Here is a 20,642-nt window from a genome sequence, read left to right as displayed (position 1 = left end):
TGACAAAAGCTTATTGTGGTCTTTCAATACTTAAAGGAGGCTTATGAGAAGCAGACATCTTTTTCCAGGGCCTTCAGCAACAGGACAAAGAGTAACAATTTTAAATTAAAATGGAGTAGATTTAGGTTAGACACAATGAAGACATTTTTTACAAAGAGGGTTATGAGATGCTGGAACATGAAGTAATGGATTTCCCATACCTGGAAGCATGAAAGGTCAAGTTTGATGGGGCTTTGAGAAAACTTGATCTAGTGAGAGATGTCCCTGCCCACAACAAGAGTGTTTGAGCTAGATGATTTTTAAAGACCCCTTCCAACTCATATTATTTTATGATTCTATTTAATTAATAAAATAAGTGGTAAAGAATACTATAGTGCTTGTTTGATGTTATGTCATAATAACATACAATATCCAAATATTTCAGCATCCAAATACCTAAATACTACAAAAGTAAAACAGGAATGCTGTCTTCAAGTCTACTTTTTTTTCTAATTTCTTCAAATCATTCCTCAAAGAGATTTTTAAGTATTTAACATAAAAGGATTATTTGAATTCTTGTCGTTCTCAGGGCTTGCTTGATGCCATTGAATGACTGCTTTTCTAGTCTACTTTGGGGTAAAATCTATTCCACTTTATTTGTATTTGCTTAATGATAAATCTATGCATGAACTGTCATTTTTCTACATTACCCATAGAGTAGACTTAACCATTTTCAGACGGGGTACAAATCATTAACAAAGTTTTTTGTATTAATTTTTATGTTGCAGTTTTAGAAATCACAATTTTGTTACTTTGTTGGTGCTAACATTATAAATAAACCATCTTTTTGTTCTATCCTAAATAATGGAATGCATTTTGCATTCATCTCTTTTAAATTATACTTATGCTTATCTTTTAGAAGTTATTTATTGAAATTCAGATAATATTTTAGGGCATAATGAATAATTTAATACAACTTTTTAATATTTATTTTCATCTCCATATGTCAGCTCAAGTTTCAGATGTAAATAATCGGTGCATATGAGTTCAGCTGTGATGAGTAGTACGTGCTTTTCCTATGTTTAGGTAAACATTTGTCTTAGTATTCAATAGTATATTTCATAGAGTTTACATACTGAATTATTGGCAAATTTTGTAATTAAAAAATCTTGTCAACTTTTGGAATAAATGTTCCACATATCTGTAAAGTTTGCATGTGATTTTAATAGTGAATTCTATTTTATGGGTTAAGGCCCTTAGCTATTATTTCAGGCTGGGGTGTAGTTGGAACAGTATTTGACAAAGGAACACAGTCACTCTAATGTTGAAATACTTAGTTCTTTTCTATCATTAAAATACTTTTATTTCAAAACCAACAATACAAATCAAGCCTTGCAGAATAGCAAAGTAGGAGGGGCAGCTGGGCTAAGGAAGAAAGTCTTGCAGAAACAGCTCTTGTTAATAATAATGAAAATAGCAAGATACATTATCCTCTTAATATATAGCCAGCATGAAAGTCTCTTTTTAATGTAGTCATGTTGTTCTGGCTGTTCTTGATTTTCTTTTACTAGACTTTTCTTAAATAGGCAGTTATTACAGAAGCAGGCACATGTGTCTTTATCCAGGAACTCATGTCTTGAGCAGTATGTGTTTATCAATGAAAAGCAGGTGCTCTCTTTTTGCTCATCACCATTTGGATTCCTTTCAACTGATAATGCCTTTAAAAATGTGAAGAATGCCTGCCAATTTTACAGCAGAGCTGGTATAAGCAGTCATATTTTTACTTTTATTGCCAAGAATATCTTGTTTCTTGAAAGCTTCTATTGGACTCTCCTACCGCTGATGTCAATCTGGATCAGTCCAGCTGTACAGTCAGCGTTTCTTGGCAGTGCTTGGTGAGAAGCTGGCTATGCATGCTCTTTGTCTTTGAAACATTAACTACAACTTAGGAAAAAAGCAAAGCTCATTTTGCTTTTCTTTACTAGGATTTTTCTCTGCCTAGAATGCAAAGTGCAGCTCTAGGAGTAAAGTAGAATCATAGAATCATTAAAGGATTTTGGTTGGAAGGCATCTTAAGTGTTATCTTGTTCCAACAGCCCTGCATGAGCAGGGACACCTTCCACTAGACCAGTTGGCTCAAAGCCCCATTCAGTCTACCCTTTAACACTTCCAGGGATGGGGCAGCCAAAGCTTCTGTGGGCAACCTGTTCCACTGTCTCACCACCCTCACACTAAAGAATTTCTTCCTAATGTATAATCTAGACTTACCCTCTTGCAATTTAAAGCCATTAGCTCATATCCTGTCTATATGTGCCCTGGTGAAAAGTCCCTCTCCTGTTTTCCCATAGGATCCCTTAAAGTACTGGAAGAGTGCTCTTCCCAGAGCCTTCTCTTTTCCAGGCTGAATAACCCCAACTTTCTTAGCCTGTCTTCATACAAGAGAGATGCTCCAGCCTTCTGATCATCTCTGGAGTTGCTCTTAACAGTTCCACGTCCTTCTTGTGTTTGTGGCTCCAGAACTGGATGCGAGGCACAAATCTGACATCACAGCACTGCACTGCACAACTCTGACTGCTGAGAAAGACTCTAAGCTGTGACAAACCTGTGGGGAAAGTCTGAGAAGTAAAGAATGCCCTAGAACAGCAATATTAATAATCTTTCTTTGTATTGCTGAAGTGGCTATGATGACATATGTTTTGAAATCCTGATTCTGGTACTTTGGGGGGTTTATTCAGCAATGTATTGTGGGCATCTAAATGTTAGTTTCTGTATGTAAACTGAGTCCCTGAGTTTCTGATACAGTTAGTGGAGACTGAGGCTCAGTTTGTTTGCCTATATTTCTTTATGCATCTGGAGCCACATGAGGTGCCCTAGGATACCTAAGATCATGGTTTTCATGGGTATAAATCAGTACCTATGGGAGACTTGTACCATTTGGATAAAGAGAGGGTACTATGCTCTGAATGAAGCTTGTATTCATCTACTGCTAGATTCTAAGCTTCCATTATGAACCAGTGAAATCTAAGGTTTGAGTTGCTTCACAGTGCCATATGAGATGCTGTAGAATATTCTCTCTGGCATCCAGCTTTAAGGTTAAATCTCCTCTCTTGAAATAGATTCTATTCCCACATGGATACCTAAACTAAGGAGTCTTAAATAGCATGAGAAACCTTGGTGTGCTCAACTCAATGGGATCTTTATTGCATAAAATCTCTCACTGAATTACTGATTTTAAGAATAATATTTTTAAACACAGATTTTGTTTTTCACCTAAAAAATATCAGTAATACTTTAATGACTCACTGGAATGTTAGCATAGGACTGAAAATAAACTGATTAATATAAAATCTCCCTGTCCTGAAAAATACAGTATTTCCATGTTGAATCATATTTCATAAACATAGCCCATTCCTCCCAGGCATTTAACGGAATGGGAATTAAAAATTACTATAACTATAATTTAGAAAGAGATATATATGGTTTTAACATTTATCTAATACTTGAAAAATACTTGAAAAACATTTTCTGCACTTATGTATCAATAAAATTAAGGCAAAGCAGGGGTACATTTCTTTGAAAAGTACTCTTTATTCTTTAAAATTAAAACCAAAATAAGGCTTTTAGATTCACAGATCAAATTATAATTGAAAACATTTTTAGTCATATTCCATTCTTCATTGTATTCAACTTACATGAAAATATCAATAATGCAGTTTAAACCAATTTGCCACAACACCTCTTACAATACCCAGTGAATAAGCTGTGTGGGCAAACTCAATGACTGTCTTGATATATTTCTTAAAATGAAACCCTTAAAACTTAAAGTGGCCTACAGCCATGCGTTGGTTTTCATAGATCAACAGAATTTTCAGTGTATACAAGTTTTTACAATTTTTTCATTATAGAACTTATTAATATCATAGAATTTATGATAGAAGTGTCACAGCTTGTTCTTTTTTTTCAGTTCCATGTTCCTGAAAGTTCAGAACCCCAAAAGAAACTGATGTGGAAGAAATGATATGTGATTTAAAGCTGTTGGAAATGCTTGGAAAAGTCCATGTACAGTGAAACTGATGGGCAAATTAGGGTTAGTGAGGCATGGATCCATCAAAATTTCAAACTTTGCCAAAAAAATTTCTGCAGCTGGAAATACAGCTCTCATGCAGTGATGTTCCCCAAGATTTGACTCTTTCCCATGACCCCCAAAATACCTCTATCTGCCTCATATTTGAGCTCTTGATTTTCCTCCTGGTTAAACACCTCAGTTTAGTTAGAGGGCATCTGGCCAACACCAGTCAGCTATGTTTCATGCAGTCACCTGTTACTGTACCATAGCCTCACTGCTCATCTGTTTCTTCTTATCATCACCCTTGCCCACATGGCATGGAGCCCAAAGTCCATGTTTCAATTTACACCACCTCTTCCAGAGTTCTACCTGTTACCCAGCCTCATGCAAGAAGATAAGCATTAAAAAAGAACAGGATATAGAAGCCCTTCAAGAATAAAAAATGAGGATTACAGGAATGCTACGGTTTATGGCTGTGCTGCAGTAATGTCTCTAATGCAAGAGTAATCCCTATGCCACTGAATGCAAAACAAAAGTGTGCAAAAAACAGAAGTGCAAAACAAAAGTTAGGAATCCATGTGGCATAGCAAGATCAATAAAGTATGCTTGCTCTGATTTACAGGCTTTTACACTCAGACCTGTTCCAGAGATGATGATTCTGTTGGCTAACTTGCACTAAATAATGTCCTGCTATGCACGGACCAATGTCTGAAAGTGTGAATGTATCTGTATTTGTATCTGTATTTGTATAGAGATGTTATGACTTACCACTCCATATATATTTTTAAAATTATTATTATTACATTCATAATTGCAATTGATTTAACAGAAGTAATAAGAAATCTTAGTGGTTTTGCATCAATATGCACAATTCCCAAAAGATTTTACAAAGAGCTGCCTTTTTCAGGTTAATGGGAGATTTAATATAATGACACTGTATTGTGAGTTGAAAACGCCACCATTAATACATATTATAGCTCTTTGCAAGGATTATATGATCAGTGTTTCTGAATAAGTCTTATGTGGCTAGATTCAGCTTAAAACCTGAAAAAAATTGAGTTATTATAAGGACTGTTTAGGTGCATTCAAAATAAAAACATCCCATTGACAATTTCACGTATAATTTACATTGTTGCCAATGAAAAATTGTTTTCATATATATATTTGTGGGACTATGGGGAAATAATGTCAATATCTAGAGATTTTATTAAATAAAAATTAACAGCTACAGAGTTTTTTTCCAAACATGAATAGCACATTAGACATTTAGTGCTTAAATACTTAAAATAAGCTATGAATATATACTTCAAGTCTAGTTGCTCTTTGAAAAAAGTATTTCATACTATAGTAAAAATGACAAAACATTGATATAATTTTTTTAAATAGTGAATAATTTTGCTCCTCTTACAATATTACTTGCATACCAAAGCAAGCATAGTAAAGAGTTTTAAAGTTTTACAAACTTTCAGGATTCCCTAATGCATAATTACTAGCCTGATGTGACTGTTATTGATAATTTGATCATAAAAAATAAATCAGGATTTTAAAAGTTCAGATGAGGAGAGATATTTAAAACATTCAAGAAGAACAATGTGCGGGACCCAGGACTGAAAGTTCATGCTTCAAACAAAATGGCCAAAGAAAAGAATCAAGCACAAACAAAATACTAGTTAAACATGGAAAATCTACTGATGTAATTTAAAAACTTGCTAAAATATTTTAAAATTAGCAATTATTTTGGAAGACGTGCAGCATATTTTTGCTTTTGTTCTTTATTTTAGATGGTTTGACTTGGGAAGAGAGGAACAAATATAAAGAAATTATTCCAATAATATTTTTGGTGCACCAAAGTCAATGAATAATAAACATTTCCAAAACACTTATTTTTTATGTAAAACATCCATTCTGTTTTCTTGCATGCCATAGATTAAAAACACTTTTCTTTCAGGACAAATTCCTAGAAATTTCAATCAGCATTATTCATCAATTACCTTTCAGGTGACTGATAAATTTAGAAACTTAGAAATTTTCAGGATACACTTGAGTGAATATTTGGCCAAATTCTTATATCTAGTACTAAGACATAAGCTTCGATCTAATCTTCTGAATACAACTAGAATTTATTCCTACTTTACACCAACATAATTGAGAATAGCATTTAACTTGCTGTTTTTCTGAAACAAATGCCTCCCTTGGGGTAGCTTCTCCTTTCCTAATATTGAAACAAATCAAAGCCAGGAGAGTTGTAACTATGTACTGGTCAGAAAGGAAATGCTTAACTAATGTTATCAGCATTTATCCTGAAGCTGCTTTCAGAATCAGAAATGAATGTAGCCCATACTCTGGCAATGGCCAAAAGATTAAAACTCCCAGTCACAAGAGCAGAATATGCAATAAGGAAATTTCTTTACTCCTAGCTGGCAAATGCTCTACGTTACCGACTGAAGTTGGAGTGATGAATTATATTACTCAAATATTCCAGACTTCAGATCATTCCATATGAGTGTAGTTTGTCATATTTATGTGTCATGTTACGACTACTGCATTAATTACTCAGATATTAGCAATTCTGATGTTAGAAGATATTCTTTAAATTACTATCTGTAAGGGAATTGTATACCTTTAGATAAAGGATCGAGTTATACACACCAAGATACTCTGGAAATAATCAACAAAAATTACTGAGCAACAAATGACTATGAAATAAATTAACTGACTTACTATGATGTCAAGTGAATCAGTACAAGCATTACATAATAATTAAAAGTAATAAAAGAAGTTGTTAAAGTAACATTAAATAAAAGACAATAAATAAAATTAAAAATGAAATTAAATTAATCAATAAAATAAAATAAAATAAATCCTTATTCTTGCATGGAGAAGGTGTAAGAGAGGTGGACAAGACAGATTCGTATGTATAAGAGAAGTGTCAGACAGATTTGGCCTGTAGAAGATGTCATTGTAGAAACCTAAACTGTACCTAAGAATGTGACAGCTAGAGACATAAGTATAGAAAGTAGTTAGCTAAAAAAATAACTTTCCAAGATGAAAATAAGTACAGATAACTTACGCTAATGACCAAAGTCTTCTGTCTTTATCTGCACAAATATATGTAAAATATAAAGGTTTTCCACAGGTAACAAACAAACTTTATGACTAAAGAAGATTGTGTATAGCAGAAAAAAGTCATGTTGAACCAATGGGAAAGTATTCTCTCCAAGACTGTGATGGTTTTTGCTTTCCTGTGTGGCTTTCTTTGTTTGGTTAGGGTTTTTTGTGTTTTTTTGTTGTTTGGTTGGTTGGTTGGTTGCTGTTTTTTTTTTAATTGAAATTGATGTGGGTATTAATAGGTCTACTTAACACAAGCAGAGAAATGTTTTTTACTTCCCAAGGATTTTTTCACCCTCACTGCTTATAATTATTTATTTTCAATGTAAAATATTTTAATATTTCCTCTATAGTGAATTATCAGAATTTCAAAGTTTTCAAATTTATTTTGAATCTGAATATAATTGCTTAAGGTTTTGAAGCCCTGTGGCTAAACAATTACCCATATATTAAAAGACAAATAATAGGTAAGAGCTGAAAAGCATGAGCCACTTGAGAAATGTTATGAAACCTGATAATTATAACCTTTTTTAAAATTAATAGTTCATTTATTTTTTGTTGTTGCTTTTCTGAGAGTATGTCAGTGCTTAGACACTTCCAAGATTTGCTGTTAAAATAGTAGTAGTTTTGATTATTTCAACAAGTTTGCAGTTATCGAAGTATAACCATTAAGAATGTTTGGTGGAAAAAGAACTTGTCATGCTTTTTCCAGCTTCGTGAGCTGATCTAATAAATCTCATCACACTTTAAAAAGTTTGTCACGCTATAGTAAACTGGTTTTATGGGATCTAAGTTATATAATATAGTTGATTATTAGACAGTATGCCACTTGCTCATTGAAAACAACAGTGAGAAGATAACTTTGAAGATACAGGACAAGTCAAAGGAAATTAAAAAGATATCACAAATAGCACTTTTACAATTAACTTGTCACAAAAATAAAGCTTTGCCTTTAGGCTGTTAGAAGTTAATACTACAGATGAAATTACAGTCTGCAGCTTTAAATTCTGGGAATGAAACCATGTCCCACTGTCTTTGGTAGGAAAAATTTGGAAATTTCTCTTTCCTGGAACTTCAGAAAAATATGGATAAAATCACAGACAAAGGAAAATAAAAATATTACATTAAACTAACAAAAGCAACACCAAAGGTTATATGTTGGGAGGTTTAAAGGAGTAGAATCTTCCTGATGCAACACTGGCTATACTTATGTTGAAGGTTTCCAGTTATTACTTGATTTAATGTAACTACAGCAAATGATCTAAAGTAAAGAATTTGAAGGCACCAGCATAAAATTCTGCCTTCTGCTGTGTTTATCTGCCGTAATTTTAATCATGTCTGCCACATATATAGATGTATTTACAATGTTTTTTAGAAAAGGTTTTTAAACCTCCATTGTCTAATGTAGAAGGCAAATACGAAAGAGGACTAATTAGTATTTTATCTCCCTTCAATACTTTCAATGTTCCTATATGAATCTGTAAAACACAATGCTACATAAATATTCACAGGTGATACCTAAGTAGGAATGTGTAGGAGGAGGGTGTACCTTATTTCAGTAATGCCAACCTTTCCTATATATGCAAATTACATTTGAAAGAGTTCTAAATGCACAGATATATACATGTACTCAGCATTAGCTTGAAGAGATCTACAGCACAGACTTCACATCAGCCTATAAGGGAGCCTGCGGAAGATTATTGCAACAGAAAGTTGTACTCTGAATTTCTCAGTTCCTCTTTTCCAAAGTCCACTTGCTTTTAAATGCTCTTAGCTTTAAATTATGCAAAACAAGTCTTAATGCACTGCTTTTATTTTAGGATATTTTTTTTTTTTATACACCGCCTGCAGCCAATCTAGCAACCTCACCTACTACATATTAAAAGAGTTTCTTTAGTATTAGCAGAGTTACTACTCAAACTGAAACTTTAAATAGTGTATTTTTGTACTTGGGCAGGCAACTCCCTCAAAACCAGGGGAGTAGGCTTCATTTATAGACCTCGTTTGTAGAACTGTTTTTAGGACCATATATATAGAATTAGGATAGCTGACATAACAGTTAAAAGACATTAATATCGCTACAAAAATTACTTACTTAATCTTATTTACTTACTTAATCAGACTGCAGCAGATAAAGATAAGAAACTACAATTCAGAAGTCCCAGCAATCACTTAGCTGTACTGGAAATTCCTATAAAATGCTGTACATCAAGTTATATTGGAAATTGCCACCATATAAGAAATAGTAGTGAAAAGTCTCTATGCTAGTTTATTTTAATGTTGAGGCTTCCATTATTTCTTCTGGACTGTGCTGAGTACAGCTAAGATCAGCATTTGTTCACCAGAGAGTCATCATGGCTAACACATATAGTTCAGAAATACTGAAGATTTAAAGAAATGTATTTCCCTGTCTGTATCTGTATTTCCTGCTCCAAATGTGTAATGGAACTTTAAGTGAGAAGTAATCTGAAAAGAGAAAAGATACTGAGAGAGTACAATGAAATATAGCATATTAGTACATCTCTTTGTCATTTTTATGCAAAGGGGAGAGGAAGAAATGGCTAGAAAACTGTAATCAGGGATAGAAACTGCTTGTATTAATTTTTCATTCAGGTCTCCATTTTAAAGCTTCATTTAAAGTATTTCAATAAACCATAACTTGTTCTGAAGGCATGTTTATTCATTGACAAAACCCCACATTTATTTTTAAAAATTCAGCATCATAAACAGAATTTTAATAATAAAAGTGTTTACAGAAGCATTGGGTATGGAGTTTTAATAAAAAACTTTGTATCCTATATTATTACTATAACCTACTATATTATTATATGTACTATATATATATTTATCTATTTATGTATTATAGCTGCATGTGAAGTATTCAAAAAAATGGAAATTATAAAATTAAATAAGGTTGCTGTACAACTATGGTTCATTTCACCCTGGATTATTATATACTGAAATATATGGCCATACTCTCATCTCCCTTTCACTGGAACTTGGAATCTCTGTTACGTGCAGAGACTTAAGAGTACATCTGGAATTGTTTAATGAATATTTCTTCAAATTCACAACACTTAAGTTGTGAGAATGAGTATGATTTTCGCACCCCTAACTGTCCTTTGAAAATGGAGCTATACATTTTTATTTTAGTATTTTTTTATGGTCTTATTTTGGTTTTTTTAATGCTGAAATTCACAAGTCTCAAGTTTGATGGTGTGGAATACAATATTAGCTGCCTCTTTTGGAATGTGAAATTTAAAAAACATGAATTATAAACATAAATTTCTTGTGCAATGAAGGTAGCATTCATCATATCTAATTGGAGATATCTAAGAATTAATGATCTTGGTTTTTTCTCAATAAATGTACTTTCAAGGATTTATTTCCCCTGCTTTGTACACCTATTCGAAGTTGGACTGCATCACCACATAAAGGCATTTATGGCTCATTTACAGACTTAGCAGCATGTACATATTTGATCCACGGAAGACAGCACATTTAGTATAAAAGGCATGTCAAACAGATGACAAGAAAAATCCAAAAGGAGAGGGTTTTTTAGATTCTGCCTCTCCCTTGCACTTAGACACTTGTCTAAGGCTGGAGTCTATAATTTTCATAAATGTATGTTTTTCTTTTAAAATGAGAGCATCCTGTAATAATTGTGTTGTTTCTCCTGCTTATATTCTGTAATACAGCAAGAGCTGAACTACTTGTCCAACATATCAGATTTGTGTTCAGTGCCCTCTTCTGCCTCAACGAATTTAAACCCATATGCTGAGCTATAACTTAGACTAGAAGCCACTTCTTCTGCAAAATATACCCCCCAGTGCAATTGAGGATACAAAAGTCATGAACCTTTGAACAAGTAATAATAAGAGGGAGAATGGCCCTTGCATGATCATGAGCTGATTCTTCTGGATTTTATTTCATCAGTCTTGAATGAAAAATCAGTCTTGATGAAAAATACTGAAGCACTCAGAACAAGGACATAAACTAAGGACTTCTTCATGAAGAACACTTCCTGCAAGAGAGTCTTTATAGTTATGCTACATAATCATGCTATTTACTTACATTCACACAGAAAAATATTAAATTATTTTTACAGACAGAGAGCATTTGGGTGTCTGAGAATGAACCACACTGTGTAAGTTTATTTTACAATATTGTAGAAAATGCTGAGTTGAAAAATGTGCTCTTAGTGTGGACAACTCATCTCAGCATCTAAATAAATCTTGGTGATTTTGAAAGTCATTTGCTAGCAGTAAGTACCCAGGCTGCATGCACTTAGATTATAATTTCCTTTGTTTCTCATGTCTAGAGAAAGCAGAAATTTATGTCTTTTTATGTTTTTTGTCTTTATAGTCTCTGTCACAGGAGACTCAAAATTTAATGCTGTTTTGAGAGTTTAGCATTTCTGTTGGTTTTCTCCATCTACAATAAAAAAAAATTACAGACAACTATGAGAACAAAGTCATATAAGGTCAGATTAAACTTGTTTTTACAAGTTTGAACGTTCTGTCATCATTATGTATCATGAAACAGATGACCTCCATCACACAGCAGTGGAATTGGGAGCAGATGTACAGGAGTGGTGGTGCAGACCCCCTGTTCACTGAGCCGTGTTGCAATGTGAACATCAGACAACATTGTTCCTGCTCTACTTACAAGTGCAGTAGGTCCAACATTTTTCTTGTTTCAACAACAAGAAAAGTAGGCTGAGACAATCTGGCTCTTACTGCTCTTGCCTACTGGAGCAGTGTGTTAAAACAGTTCGATACTTCTTGTCCTAGTGCAAAGGAAGCAGTTTGGGGAGATCAGGCACTCCTTAGTCATACCTGGAACTGCTGTTGCATGGGAAGCAGATCCTTCCTGCCCAGATCTACTCTGCAAGTTGACAAAGATGACTTAATTAAAATAGTGCCCATCATGGAAAAATACAGACCAAAGCCAATCAGATTAAGATCCTATAAATTTTGGTCCTAATAGGGACCTCCTAACAGGGGGTCTTTGGGATTGCACCAAGGTGCTACCTGATGTCTCATGAAGAAAGTTCCAGTCTATCTGACTGGAAAGAGCAAGTGGCTGGCAACTTCTTGTATATACAGAAAAAATATAAAATCCTATTAGTTTGCTGTAATTTGATCTCATGGGTGAATTGGCTGTGTATTTCATTGCAACCTCTTTTCGTGCTTCTCAAGGATCGTTAGGTACCAGAAGTTACTGTTTAAGCATAGGTTAACCTCTGTATCTCTGTGTGTGTAAGATCACCCACACACAATTTAGTTTAGAAATGTTGTTAGCTTTTTTAACTGAAACTCTGCATTGATTTTAAAAAGTTGTTGATTACTGCTTAAGTATTACTATAAAAGAATATAGCCAAATTTTGTGATTTATTCTGATAGTGTCAATCAACCTCAATGTCCTGTGTATTTCAAATCACACCAGACCCAAAATTACATATTAAAGCACTACATTGAAAACCCTACACCTAAGCCCCTTAACTACAAACCTTTGATGAAGTTGAGGAGTTAAAGCTGCATCTAGCCACACCTAGACTCCTCTTTGAGAAGGATTTTAGAAACCAAAGGAATGCATTCTGAACCTCATGACTCAATGGGAGGGCCTTCCTCATTTCGTTCCTGATCCTTGTACAAATCACACCGTCTCCAGTATCCTATTTCCTTATCATTTCTTCTCTATCATTTCTCCTGGCTGCTGTGAAAGTTGCTTCTTTCCAATTCTAACCCCTAAACATCCCTTTCACATAGTAAGTAACAGAATGCACCTTGCCATCGAATTCTCTTGTCACACTTCTAAAAATTTCATTTATAAATTTTGTAAATTTATAAACATAAATTTAAAAATCACCTTCCCTTTTTATCTTTTTTGGTGGTTTTTCATGAGAACTTAAGCCATTCCATTCTCTTGTCCACAACAGGTGCAAGGAAGTACTCAGTAAATTCTGTTTAATTACTTTTGCAAAAAAGGTAAAAAAATGTGTACGGACTTTCCCCTGGTCTATTGTCTAAGACAAAGGTACCATGAGGTGATGTCACATACCCTGAGAGATCAGTCAAAGGTGTATTGCACATATTTGCTACATCTACATATTTAACAGAAAAGTCTTTCCCAGTGATATAATTATAACTTATGACTGATACGAGAGCACAAAATAAAAAATTATTAAAGATCAGATGAACATTCAGAAATCCTTATGTCAATCCAAGACCTGCGTTTCCCTTCTGAAAAAAACCTCCAAAAGATTAGTCTATCTCCCATATTCTTGTATAGACACTAAATGTGGATAAACATTCAGCTGAGATTTTAAAACCACTAGCAATGTTGTTAGTGTGACAATCATCACACATGAAGAAAAGTGTTATATATTTTCTTCTGCTAAATTTTAGCTAAACTGGCTGAAGTACATTCAATGATGATGAGGGCTATTATATACATTTCAATATTTTAGAAACAAAAGTTTAAAGTAGCTAGTCTTAGCTAACTGCAAATTTTTCAGGTTAAAAAAGGACATTATTTAATGCACCAGTTGTATCAAAAAAAATCCCACAATCAACAAATGAAGTCCTGTATGTATAAAAAATATATATATTTCACAGTTAAATGGAAAAAAAAAAAGTAAGGGCATTTAAAGAAATCATTCTTATTACTGTAAATCTTAACATGTACAAACTAGATGAATCAAGATACAACACCTTTATTTCTTTCACTTAGGAACTGATAGGTTGATATTGTTAAATTATGTTAATGCTTTGATGTTATTCTGTGTTATACATAATTTATAACTAGTGACAAAATGCATGAGTGCAGTTCTGTTGATTAGATATTTTAAGAGCTGAGAAATCTGGAAAGTCTCTGGCTCATGTTATTTTATTTAGCAAATCTGATAGTGTAATATTGTCTTTGCATATTCACAATGAGCAGATTTTAGAAGAATGATAGATATATCAATAAGTTTTGTCATGAGGCGTATACGTAGATAATCCATGACAGCATCAATTATTTCAATGTATCATTTTAACAAAACTAAAGTAGAAATAGATTAACATAGACTACTACACCTGATTAAGATGTCTCATACTTGTTTCTGTAGAATATGCAAAATTCTTTCTGTTCCACACATTCAAAGATAACAGTGTAACTCTGTTAAAATTAACAGAATAAAGTGTGAAGTGTCACTTGATTCTGAATTTTAATGGTGAAATAGTGCTATTTTTTATTCAGTTAAGTCCTTCAGAAACATTTCAAGTACTGACAGTTTTTTAGGGATTCTGAATCTCATTTCCATGTGAAATAATCTATTCTAATGCTGCAGAAGCAATTGAGGAGGTTTGGCAATAAAGATAACATCAGAAAACAGTTAAGAAGGCTAGGCTGCTCTAAATTTAGGTCATACTTCAAGCTAGAAAACTATGGTTTTAAGAAAACCCTTGGCTTATTGAATCCAAATGCTCTCGTGAATAATTACACAATATATTCCCTTAGATAAAACAATCATTATTCTTCTTAAATCAGTAAATGTTTTTTTACTCCCCTGTTCTCACCAAAAACCTACGTCAGGACTTCGTAGTTTCAACAACTGGAAATGTCTAGTCTAAACTTACTCACATTTTGTCCGTACTGATCTGTTCCTAGACCAGTAATTTTCTTAATTTTAAGACATTTTTCCAGGTCTTTGTCTGTCCAGCCATTCTTCTTAGGATAACCAAACTATGTTCTTTTTCTGCCAGCTCTTCTTGTGCCTTCATTCATTTAACTTAAGCTTTTAGATTTCTGAATATGCGACTCAAAAAAAATGTAACATTCCAGAAGATAAAAGTGTCTTATTGACAAAAATTATTACTTCCTCCATTTTCTGAGAAAACTTTACCAGAAATATTCCAAGAGCTAATCTGCCTTTTCATTACTTTGTGGTCAATATTAATCACCTTATGATAACTCTTTTGATGTAATTTCTTTATGATCATTTCTGAGATTACAGAATATGCTTGTCAGTCCACTAGTTTCTAAACATGCTACCTCATGTTTTAAACTCTCAGGTTATACCCAATTCTTATTATTTCCAGTCAATATTCTTCTTCTTCTTCTTGGTTCCATCATCTGAAATGGATTTTCTACCCACCTATACACATAGGAAGTAAAAAGCACAGAGCTGTAATTCATGGAATACAGAAAAAAAACAAGGTGCATGTAATCAGAATAATACATGGAGTTATAACTGAAAATTTTACTTTAAATTGTGAATACAAATAAGGTGGACCAAATTCTGAATCCATCAATAAATTATTACACAAATGAAAATGTTCTTTTTTTTTTCTCTTAGAGAATAATATCTTAATGTTTTATTGTTACAAATTAATTAATTTCTTCTTATTTGAGGCAGTTCTCCTCATATTCATTATTTATTTTACACTTATAAACACTTGTTAAGTAAGTCTTATTGTCAGTAGTTCTTTAATTTAAAAGAAAAGAAAGTAACTAAATCTTTATCCAGCTATAAAGCACTACTTAAATGACCAGGAACTGAAGTATCATTTTACTACACTTTTCATTGACTTTGAATACGACATCTGCCTGAACATGTAAATCAATACTGTTTGAAGAAGCACAGGAGATGTGAGATGATATTTGGAGAGAGTGTGGTTATGAAAAAATTATATCTGAAAAGAACCTATATTATTCATATAGACATATAATGTTTTAGGAAACATGAGTTTATAACTATCTCAGACACACAGTCTTCTATAAGCTACACACACTCTTCTATAAGCTACAAGATACATGGTACTTTCGGGTGTCAAGAAGACTAAGAGTTTTTCAGCCTTGTTAGGTTTTCTCTTCACTAAGAAAGTAATATTAGACTCATTTTCACAAGAGCATTCTCCATTATGATTTTCTAACCCTTAATTTCCTTAAGAAGGAATTACCCACAAATACATTAGGTTGTATATAACTGTATATAATTGTATACAAGCAAATATTTTTGATTAGTTGCTTCTTCATTTAGATTTTCACTCAGCTAACATATGTGAACTATTCCATTTATGTCAGTACAATAACATGATTAAATATATTCAAAAAGCAAAATAATTTTTTTCTAGTGTGTTCAGCCTGTTTGGAAGACAACTTGTAAACAGAAGAATGGTGAATATCTCTCCACTCACTGCTTCAGGAATGAGTTTGTTATCCATAGTTTCCTAGGGGTGTTTCCAAATCTACAAAAGAGATCTGAACAAGTCGGCTTCAGAAGACCAATAGTATAGCATAGTATTATCAGGAAAAAGTGTTTCTGGAGTCTATTTCTTTCACTGGGAAGGTGAGGCTACGTATGTGACAATTTGTTATCAAAAGGGAATGGGAATGAGAGAGATAACTTACTAATCTATGATGATAATTAAAGGGGTAATAATGATCATAAACCATAATGAAAATTTTATAAGGATGGGAACCTATAATACGTTCCAGGAATACATAAAAGTTTTGATGAAATGTTGGATTCTTGCCCAAAATTCAGGCCTTATAATGAGTGGGTATAATTTTTCCATGTTATCCTTCTTCAGCTTCCTGTTACATAGGTGATTCTCTCAATGTCCACAGTGGGAAGAAAAAAGAACTCTTTTCATCCTTTCTGCTAATCATCTTGGAAAGCATGACACAATCTATCAAATTGTACCAGTTAACTTGGCTACTGCTTCAGCTCTCCCCATCTCAGGAAAGGGAACAACCAAGTTCTGGATTTTTTCCTGCATTTTGATTACCAACAATGAAGAAATACAGAGAGGAAGTATGTAATAAAAATTATTTTTCTTGTATCTTCCATTTTCCTGGATGTCCTGCTTTGGGCCAGGATAGAGCTAATTTTCTGTCTTGTAATTTTGCTTTCAGCTGTCTCTTGTAAGTAGTTGCACTTGCTGAAATTAACAACAAGTTTCTCAGCCAGTCTCTGCTTCTAGGACTGATAATACTCCATGTTTATAGTTACTGCTAGAGACTGGTGTGCAGAGCCAAGGACACTGCTCAGTTCTGAGGAACATTTTGCCCTCCAGAAGGAGAAAAGGAGTAAAAGGGTCACATCTACAACCCTCCTTTAGGGAGGAATGGTCAAGATGAATGACAAATATTGACCAGAGTATTCCATCCCATACATATCATACTCAGAATAAATTTGAGCAATCATGAGGGTCAGACCTTTTCCTTGGGTCTTCCTCTTTGCCCTTCACCTTCATCCTTCTTTGCCTGTTTCTGTTTCTTCAGCATCCTGGGGGGATTCTGTCCATTTGTCTGCCTGTGGTCCTGATCCATGCCAGCCTGAATCTGTGTGTTCCTGCCTCCAGCTCCCAACTGCTGCTGACCCCAAGAGTCCAACCTCGATTTTCCCAGGGCTGCCCTGCAGCTTCAGTGGTGATGTGAGAGCTACTGGGGAAAAATGGGGTGGAATGTTTTATCATTTTTCTCTATATTTGTGTATTTTTAATCACTTTTCCTTTTCATTATTACTGTTTCACTAAAGCTGTGTAGTTTAGTTTCCAACCCATAAATCTCTCTCCCTTATTCTCCTTTCTTTATCAGGGAGGGGAGGGGGATTAATAGAGAGTATCTCTCATTTGGTTAATTGCCAGCTCAGCACTTAACCCTCACAATGGATGTAGTGAGGTATTGTAGTGAGGTTGATTTTCAGGAGGAAAGCAAATTAAGAGATTTTGCACAAGTTATGGTTTCCACTAAGGAGCAAGAATTTATTTTGTTTAATAACAGAATTATCTTCAATTTTTTATATTTTTAACAGATTTTTATGACCAACAATAATCTTTCTGCCTCCAGCAATTCGAGATTTGGCAGACAATGTGCAGGGTGCAGAGTAAGCTTTGCATAATGGATAATTTCATAGTAATAAAGTGTATAATTATGCAGCATAGAGTGAGATATGTGGGGTGAATCTTGGTTCAAGTTCCAGCTCACTCTACGTTGACTTTTGCTCATCTCCACATTTCATCAGTTGCATCAGGTCTGACCTTTCACAAGAGTGAACTTAGGTTATCAAACTAACACAATTTTTGAACTTAACTGTGATTTTTTAATTCTACCGTGCTAACGCAGTTTGTCTTATCTTGTCAGTGTCCATTTAACAATCCTCCAATGTGCTCTTTGAAGGGCCATCTCAATCACTCGTCTTCCACAGCTGCATGCAATCATGGGCTCCTTGTGGCTACTGCTACTGTTGCTCATTCAGCAAGGCAAGACCTTCCTCAGACAAGCCCTTGCATCTTTAAAGGAACTAAGAAGTGGTGGATTGAGCCATTCCTAGGCCTCTTATCCTTCTTTCTTTTTTGAGGCATCAGATTTTCAAAATATGTATTGATATAAAAATACAAAACCAGGAGGAGAAATTTGGAGGGAAGAACTTACCAGGCCCTAGTGAGACCACCTCATCTTCCATGTTAATAAACAGCAATTTTCCAACTCCCTCAAGGGAGGAATCCCTACTGGAAACATTTTAATTTTCAGGCAGTAAACCAGTAGAGACAGGAAGGAACTGGCATAGCTCAAGAGTGTCAACAAGCTTGAGAGCTTGCTGGCAAGACACGTTGGAACTGAAGCAGCCTTGTTTTTCTTCTTTGGCTTTCCACATATATGTCACTGTTGCCTCCCTTTCAGAAAGGACGTGGGGTGTGGTAATGAATCTCTTCTGCTGTTGCTACAACTTATTTTATTTTATCTTGCCAGTCAAATCTTTCTTCTTAAATACTTCTATTTACTTTTGAAATACTAACAGTTATTTGTGCTAATAAATTTACTGGAGTACCTCTTGCATGACAATAGTGGTTTAATCTTGCAAACAGAAACCCACTGCTCTTTTATGTCCTTGAAAAACAAGAAAAAAAAAGGAGGAGAAAAGAGAATGAGAAGGTCAAAGATTTTTATGATTTGAACAAATTGCTATGATCTTGATTAAAATTTACCAGCTCATGTGCTAGGAACATAACTTTTCGGAGGGAAAGCTATTTTCTCCTTTCAGTCACTAAACCCATTAGTTATAAATATCTGTCACCTACACTGGTCTAGATCCTCCTAAAATATGGGAACTTAAAATAAATCATCTGAAAATCAGTCACTTAACTCCAGATGTGCCTAAGAATCCTGTTTTCTCCCTTTTTGCCAGGAAAAAGACAAACATACCACATGTAAAATCCTCCTCCCACACTCATTATTTCAGTATGAATACCTAGAACTATAGCTCTCAGCTTGTTCTTGCTTACACCTTATAAACTGCTGGTTAGTCCACTGATCTGAAAGTGAGAACAATGGAGTAATGGCACTGATCTTGGACTGAACATTGGACAAATATTTTAGTTACAGTCTTTCAAGCCACTAGAGGCAAACATCACTGCTATACTTCTGGTAAGATCAGAAAAAAAAAAGAAAACATGCTTACTTTTCACTAGAATTATCTGCCCTTCCAAGGGTGACTTCCCTAAAGCCAGAATTCCAGACTCTGAATCTCAAAGGGAAGGAAAATCATCATTTCCCCACTATGGGTAACTAATACACATTTTATGTTTTGGAGCAATCAGCTGGGGAAAATGTCCTGGTCACTAAGGTGGGTGACTGAACTTCCCTTTGAGGTCTGTAGAAGCTGTGAAGCAGTGATTAAATTTCAAGTTTAAAGTCATTCTTCCATCTAAATTTGTGACATGATCTGACATTCTTCTGAAGAAAAGGCAGAAGAAGTCTAAATTTATCTCAGTTCTCCATCACTAATTATTCTATGAATGTGATTAAAACTGATGTAGTCATAATTTTGGCAAAATAACTTTTTTATCAGAATTATGGCCAATTTTTTATGACTGGTATTCATGGACTGAAAAAAACCTCCAAATGAAATAAATCCCCAAACTCTTCCTTGAGGAGTGTTTAATCAATAAGCTAAGTGAAGAAGAAAAATAATGCGAAGGGAAGTTTCTGCCACTCAGATAATATAATAAATGCTGGAGTTTTTTTTGTTTTGTTGTTGTTTTGTTGTGGTTTGTTTGACATAGGCATAGGCACCCTTTAACTAGTTTTGGAAGACAGGTGTTGATTATATGGGAAAGTTTCATTTTTAATTAACTTTTAATGTTGTATGCACACTATGATTTTTACATAGGTTTTGTTATCTCAGTGCACACAAAACTGAACCCTAATAAACTCTGCAATTAGTTGACTTATAATTATATACTAGCTGGTGAAACCAAATTAGCTGATGCTTGGTTTATTGTTTATTTTAGCAAAATCAGACACCTCTCTGTTTTGCTTTCTGTGCTTTTATTTGAGAAAATCTGAATCAACTCTAACTTTTTATAGTTTTCTAATACATAGCAAGGTTTTTTTGGTGTAGTTTCTTTTGTTTGTGTGTATGTATGTAAATGGGGTTTTTTGGTTTTTAAGTGTGTAACAAAGCTGTGTATCATAATTCTAAAAGTAACTTTAT

The sequence above is a fragment of the Heliangelus exortis genome, chromosome 1 (assembly GCF_036169615.1).
Source record: "Heliangelus exortis chromosome 1, bHelExo1.hap1, whole genome shotgun sequence".
In the NCBI taxonomy this organism is placed as follows: domain Eukaryota; kingdom Metazoa; phylum Chordata; class Aves; order Apodiformes; family Trochilidae; genus Heliangelus; species Heliangelus exortis.
Note: the sequence above shows the minus strand (reverse complement) of the source record.